The sequence below is a fragment of the Durio zibethinus genome, chromosome 4 (genome assembly GCF_047325235.1).
Source record: "Durio zibethinus cultivar Kanyao isolate XHJ-2024 chromosome 4, ASM4732523v1, whole genome shotgun sequence".
Classification (NCBI taxonomy): domain Eukaryota; kingdom Viridiplantae; phylum Streptophyta; class Magnoliopsida; order Malvales; family Malvaceae; genus Durio; species Durio zibethinus.
This window is the reverse complement of record NC_143165.1, coordinates 16,743,895-16,750,639: the sequence shown is the minus strand read 5'-3', so window position 1 is coordinate 16,750,639 and position 6,745 is coordinate 16,743,895. Positions and strand designations below refer to the sequence as shown.

The 6,745-nt window shown below is 28.4% G+C and overlaps 1 long non-coding RNA gene across 1 annotated transcript; it reads left to right on the top strand.

Moving 5' to 3' along the window:
* Positions 1–608: 608 nt before the first annotated feature.
* LOC149519259 (uncharacterized) lies at positions 609–4,703 on the top strand. The gene is made up of 2 exons (XR_016341654.1): positions 609–2,328; positions 4,474–4,703. It is a non-coding gene; the product is annotated as an uncharacterized LOC149519259 (long non-coding RNA).
* The last annotated feature ends 2,042 nt before the right edge of the window (positions 4,704–6,745 follow it).

The following is a 6,745-nucleotide window of genomic DNA, read 5'->3' as shown; positions in this document are numbered from 1 at the left end:
ATTAAAATTTATTAAAAAGATAATATTTTATTTGATCTACGAAAATTAATTTAAATTTAAAAATATATTTATATGTAAGGAAAGATTAACACTCTTACAATACTTATTTTAAAAAGAGTACCAATTAATTATACATTTTCCTTTAATATTAATAAAAATGATCTTAATTTTAATATTTAAAATAATTTCCTTAGTTTTATTTATTTTTTGTAACATTCCTTTAAGATGTTTTATCTAGAAATAAAATGAGAATCTTTAGTTTTAAAATGTTTTTTTTTTTTTAATTTTCAATATTTAGATGGATTTTTTAAAAAATATTTATTCATTTGGGATTCTTATAATATTTTTTTATAAAGAATAACTATTGAAAAATTCTTCATTATTCTTTATAAAAGAACATTTTTTAGTAAAATAAACATTTGAATTTCTTTCGTAAAGTTTTTAAAGTTATTTTTACATAGAAATATTATCTTAGTTTTTTCTAAAAATATCATTTTTTAAAATAAATCATTATTTTTTATTTCACTTTTTTTTAACAAGAAATAAAATGAATATGTTGCAACATGAGATAAATACACAAATATTGTGAATGAATAAATGATAAAAATAAAATGACACAAATAATCAATTTTATTTCTTCTCTTGCAAACTTTTAATTTTATTTTTTATTATTTTTATTTTTCTTTTAAAAGAATATTTAATTATAAAAATGAAAATCTTTTATTTTGAAACATTTTTTTTTAAATTTCGTAGAGTTTGAAATTTGATTTTTCACTTGTAAAATTCATTATACTTCTTTAAAAAATAAGGAGAATAATTATTTGGGTTCTTTTCAATATTTAGGCAAAGATCCAAAAAAATATTCTCTCTTTTTTATATTAAATGATTTTCGTATTCATTAATTATAAAAATTATAAACATTATCAATATGGGCCAAATTATTAAAAACACATATACATCTCACTTGGGCTATGGATTAAGGCCCAAAAAAAGGAAATAACTCGGCCCATATAAAACAGGTCATGGGTCAACCTTGGCATGGGTCGGGTCAGCAACAAATAGACCAGGTCGGGTCTCTAGGCCGATTTGGGTTAGCTAGTTAACCCTGTTTCTTTTTTATCTTTTTAAAAAAATTTTTACTATAAAACTTTTCTTTTTTTTTTTCCTAAATCATTTCACCTCTCTTCAAAAAAAATCTTCATTTTCTTCATGCAAAAGACGAGCTTCTCCCTACACCTCAGCATTCGGCGACCAACAGTCGACGGGACTATCGCTTGTCGTCAGTTATCGCCGCCCACTGTTGTGTTTTGGGCCAAATTTCACCTAAAGCTTCCTCTTGACCTCCCCTTGCCACTTTCACAAGTGGTTTTGCGTAAAACTGAGCGGTTTGTCCTAGATCTGATATCAAAGCCAGCGGCTTCAATTTCCAAAAAGCTCGAGCTTCATCGCTCCAATGGCTCCCACCTCTTAGTATATTCTTGCCCTTCCCAAGACCTTCCTCTCCAAGAAAAGCCAAGCTCCAAAACCTTCTAAAACACTCTAAACAGAAGCTCTTCTCCTTTCGTTTATGTGATTTTGTTTTGGTTTTGTTTTTTGGGGTTTGGCGTTGCTGTTCCCCATTCCAGGGGATGTAGAAGAAATCTATGTCTGTGGTTTTTTGGTTGGTTGTTATGGGTTTCGAGTGGTCTGTGGGTAGATTTTTTCGGTGTTGTGGTGATAAGAGTGTTTCGGCTAGGGTGGTGCTAGGTTTACTGTTCGATGGTGTACCGTCGATAATAGGGCTCTGGTAAGGATGCTGATTGGTGGCAGTTTGGGTAAAGTTTGATTTGTTTGTTGACGATGGTTTCCTAGGCTGTCAGTTTAGTGGCATCGGAGTATGTTTTTTGGCGGTTGTATGTTGGTCAGTTTTGGTTACTCAATGGGTAGTGGGTAGTGAGCTTGAGGTTGTTTTAAGTTGTGGCTCAAGAGGCTCGAGGTGGAAGACGCTGAGATTTGGTTATTTTAGGTGGCAGTAGGGGAAAACGTGTCTCTGCGACGATGACGGAGCTGGGAATTTTGTTTTATGACGAGTGCGCTCGGCTGCTAGGTTAGGCAAGGCAAATTAAAAGATTTGGTGGTTCGATGGCTAGTGAAGGCCGAATAGTAGTGAAACGCTGGTGGCTGGGTGAATTTTTTTGGCATAGTGTTTTTTTCCCAAAATTGGCCAACTTGAACTGCCCCTCTTGATGACTTCTGCTCAGCCTTAAAAGGCAAATGATGATTCTGTGGAGAAGAGAAGAACGCAAGGGATAGGGTGTCCGAGCTACTGAGGCTTTGGTGCCGTACACGGCAAAGCTCCAATATATTTTTTTAATGTATTTTTTATTTGATTTATCAAAATTCTGAAATAGTTAAAATTGAGCATTAAAATTGAATTTGGGCTCTAAATTGAGTTCTAAGAGCGTTAATTCCGAAGGATTAGATTTTGAATTACATTTTAGTTCATGCAAAATGATTGAAAATAATTAATTTAAACTAAAACTCAAACGAGTTTAATCAAATTAGCATATTTAAATTGGTCTAGATCAATGTATTTGAATCAAAATCAAAATTGAGTATGATTAAATTGTCAAGATAAAATTAAATGTTTATAATTGTTTTTTTATATGCATCATTGAAAATCATTAATAGAGTAAAGATAACAGTAATTTTTTTTAGACTAATAACTTAAAGAATTTTTTGCATTTTTTTGAAAATTTTGATAACTAATTGCGATAAAACTTAAAAATTGACTCGAAAACTTTTCTTACTAAAGGTTTCATAACTTTAAAAAATAAATTGAAATGAAAAATTTTCTCATTAAAGGTTTTATAATTTTAAAAAATAAATTAAAAATAATAACTTTTCTCAGGAAGCTTCACAACTTTAAAAATAAATTTGAAAGCTTTTCTTATTAGATGTTCAACAATTTTGAAATATAACACATATTTAGAAATTCTACTAAGATGTCTTACAAATCTTTCTTATCTTTGTCCAGTGATCTTGGGGATTATACCCAAAGATTTTATGAATTTTACTCGAAAGATTTAGAAATTACATCCGAATCTCTTATAAATCTCGATATTAAAACAAATTCAGCTTGGAACACTTATAAATCTTATCCAAAAAACTTAAAGATTAAGTCCATAGGTCTTACAAATTTTGGCACAAAAACAAATTTAATTCAAAAGACTTATAAATCTTACCCCAAAGACTTAAAGATTACGTTTGGAGGTTTTATAAATCTCAACACCTATAAATGCTTCTCTAAACAAAAGCTCTACAACTTTAAAAATCTCATTAGATAAGCTCTTCTTAAAATGAGGCTCCTCAACCTTAAAAATCTCACTAGGAAAAGCTCCTCTTAGATAAAGGTAAAACAAACTAAAAAAAATTTCATTTGCAAAACCAAGTCAATCCCATGGTTGAAACCATTTTTGGAAAATGATTCTCTTCTGAGTTGGAAACTTTTTTCGCTCTAAAATTTTCAGACTTATTGTCTTGCAAGCTCTTCCCTTTTCATCTCAATTTTCCATTTAATCCTTCAATCATCTTAACATTTCCTTCTTTAAATCTCATTTTCATTTTTCTTTACAATCTCTTCTTTCAAAATTTGTTGTTGTTGTTTTTTTTTTTTTTTTTTTTTTTACATTTTAAATTTCATAAAGGCATTTTCTTTTTCATTTGTTTACCTTTTTTTCCAAAGTTTACAAATTATCGACTACAATGAAGTGATTGCAAATTTTCAAACAATGATGCAAATGTCTATTTCAACAATGTAAATGCAAATAACCTTAACAAGATGCAAATCTAAATATCTTCTACAAAGATATAAATCTAACTATTAAATTTTATGCAAATGCTCTCTAGATTATGCAAATACATAGTTTGGAAATAATGTAGATGCCCTCTTAATGATGCCAACACAAATATCCAATGATGAAAATGCCTTTTAAAGAAAGTAAATGCCCCTTGTAAATACAAATGCAAAATTAATTACAAGCGATGCAAAAGCCTAAAATTCCTTTTTCTTTTTTTTTTTTTTGGTTTGCAAAATTATTTTCTCTTCACTTTCAAATCATCAAATAATTATTCATCTTCTTTCTAAAAGACTTTCTTTTTCCTTCTCATCTTTCTCCTTATTCTTTCATCTATTTTCCTTCTTGTTTCCTTTACATTTTTTGTTTTTCTTTTCTTCTTTTCTCAACCAAGATTTCTTGACTCTCTTTTTATTTTCACTTTTTATTCAAATTATCAAACCCAATCATGCAACATACATACAATTAGTTCCAACTTTATACCCCATGGCAAATTCAAGAATACAAACCAGCATGATTGCACTAAAAATTTTACCTTTTAATGCTTAATTTTAATGCAATTTGACTATTATTTTAGCTTGTTCTTTAACATTTCTTAGCAAAAATACTCATAAAATCACAATTGTCTCATGTGTAGGTGTAAATGAAGAAGATGCAAAATTTTGAACATAAAATGGAGGATTGTCAGGCTAATGGCCTTCATTAGTGTTAATTGGTCATATTGATACTTAAAGAGTTTTTTTTTTTTAATTTTCTTACTTGAATTTTTATAACTTTATTTTCTTAGATTTTTTTTAGTAAAACTTGTGATAAAAATACTCATTAAGTGTTGAAATTTTTTTATAAAAAAAATTATAATAAAAACAATATGGATGTGCATGGATGTGCATGAAGAATCAAGCTAGAACAAGGATGACTAAGTTAGGTTGGAATGTGTTAAATTGAAAGGTAGATATGGCATTTTTAAATGAGATGATTGGTTAAATAAAGTGACTTGGTTGAAGCTATACACGTGAAAGAATGAAAGTGCAAAGTTGATTAAAGAAACCAAGCACCAAGACTAACCCAAGCATGGAATTCAAGACTTAGACACAAACAAAGGCTGCGACACTAGTAAGAATTATGTAGGCTCAATAATGCACCAGTATATAAGACCCTAGGTCCCACCCTTTTTACTATAAATAAGGTAGATGGCCGACTTTAGAGTTAGTTAGTTGTTAGATTTTCATTTCTATTTTACTACATTTTCTTGCACTTTCCTAGCTTCCAAACACTTGTTCTTTTGTTTTTTTTTTTTTTAGTGAAACATGCTACCAATTACATGTTTTAGTGTATTTTCTTAAGATCTTTACAAATATTGCAATGAAATTTGAGGATTCAAATAGATTTTATTTCTAAACAAATTAACTCCATTTACTTTTTCATTTGTTTGTGAAATTGATTAGGTAGATACACATTAAGTTTTTACATTGAATATTTAGTAACTTTTGTTAGATTTTGTTCAAAATATTTTTAGAGGTTGCTAAGCTACAGATCATCAACATTTATAGATTTTAAAGTGAAACTTGAAGCATATAATTTTAAGTTAAAGGTTGAAAGTTGCGATTAAAGTAGTAGTTAGTTCTAAGCATGATTACCAATTAACATGGATCTGCTCTCTTCTTGGAGACCTGTTTGCTTTCTTTTCTCCCTAGATTCATAGTTTTATGATTTACTTAATGATTCTTGATTGATTTTTTTTTTTAGGTTTTACTTGATTTAGATGTCGTTTGGAACTAAATACTTTCTATTAAAGTATGTTAGTAACATGTGTTGTGTTCAAGTTGCTGAGTTGATTTTGCATTTGATTTTTGCTATTTTCTTATGAATTCTCATTAAAAATTTGTTTGTATTGATGTTAACAATGTTGTTGAAGATTTCTTATTACTTTTCATGATGATTTGCTGAAGTTTTGTGTTTAAAAAAATTCATACAAAGTAGCATATGGTGAAACAGTGTCTAGTGGAGTTCAAGTTAAAGTTTCTTGTTTTTCTATATTTCGATTATGTTTATTTTCAATTTTTTGATCTTCTAATCTTCATTAGAGATGGATTTCTTTGCTAGAATAGGGCTTTTATGTACTAAAGATGCATGTCGCATTTTCAATCATTGTTACACGCATTCATTGTATGCATAAGACTTAAATGCTTCTCTGTTCTATTTTACATTTTTTTATTGTTTGTTAGAGCTAGTTAATACATTTTACTGTATTGAGTAGATCTTTTCTTGTCCATATAAAGTGCAAGTAGACTTAGGATCATATATACATTTGATGAATTAGATTAAGTTGGTTATGATAGTGAAGTTGCACATATGAAGATGCGTTCATTGTGTTGTCACATTCTTGCATTTGAATATTTCTTTCATTAAACTTGTTCATAAAAGTTAGCAATTAGTTTTTCATATAAGAGTTGTTTAGTTTTAATGTTTCATCAATAGACATCTAAATAGTTTTGATTATATGTGGTAGTTTGTAGAATACATTAGATTTCAATTCCTAGATTTTCTTTTTTTTTAGAAGTCTAAGTACTATTTTTACAAAATTTTGGTTTTAGAATTTTAAGTACTTTTTTCATGTGATTATACCATTGTTTTTTCACATTTGATTTTTAATTTTGTATTCTATTACATATTTTAGCATTTTATGTCTTAGTTTTGATTCATAATTTTTTTTTTATAAAACTTGTTTCTTAATTTGATTTTGCATAAGTGATTTTGTAGGAATATATTTTGTTTTCTTCTTTCTTTTTCATAGATATTGATTGACTGAACCAACTTTAACTAGTGTATGGGGATATACGGTACTTAGTTAGGAAGCTTTTTAATTAATCCTCAAGGGATCGACATTCAAACTAGCTAGTCTCTATTAT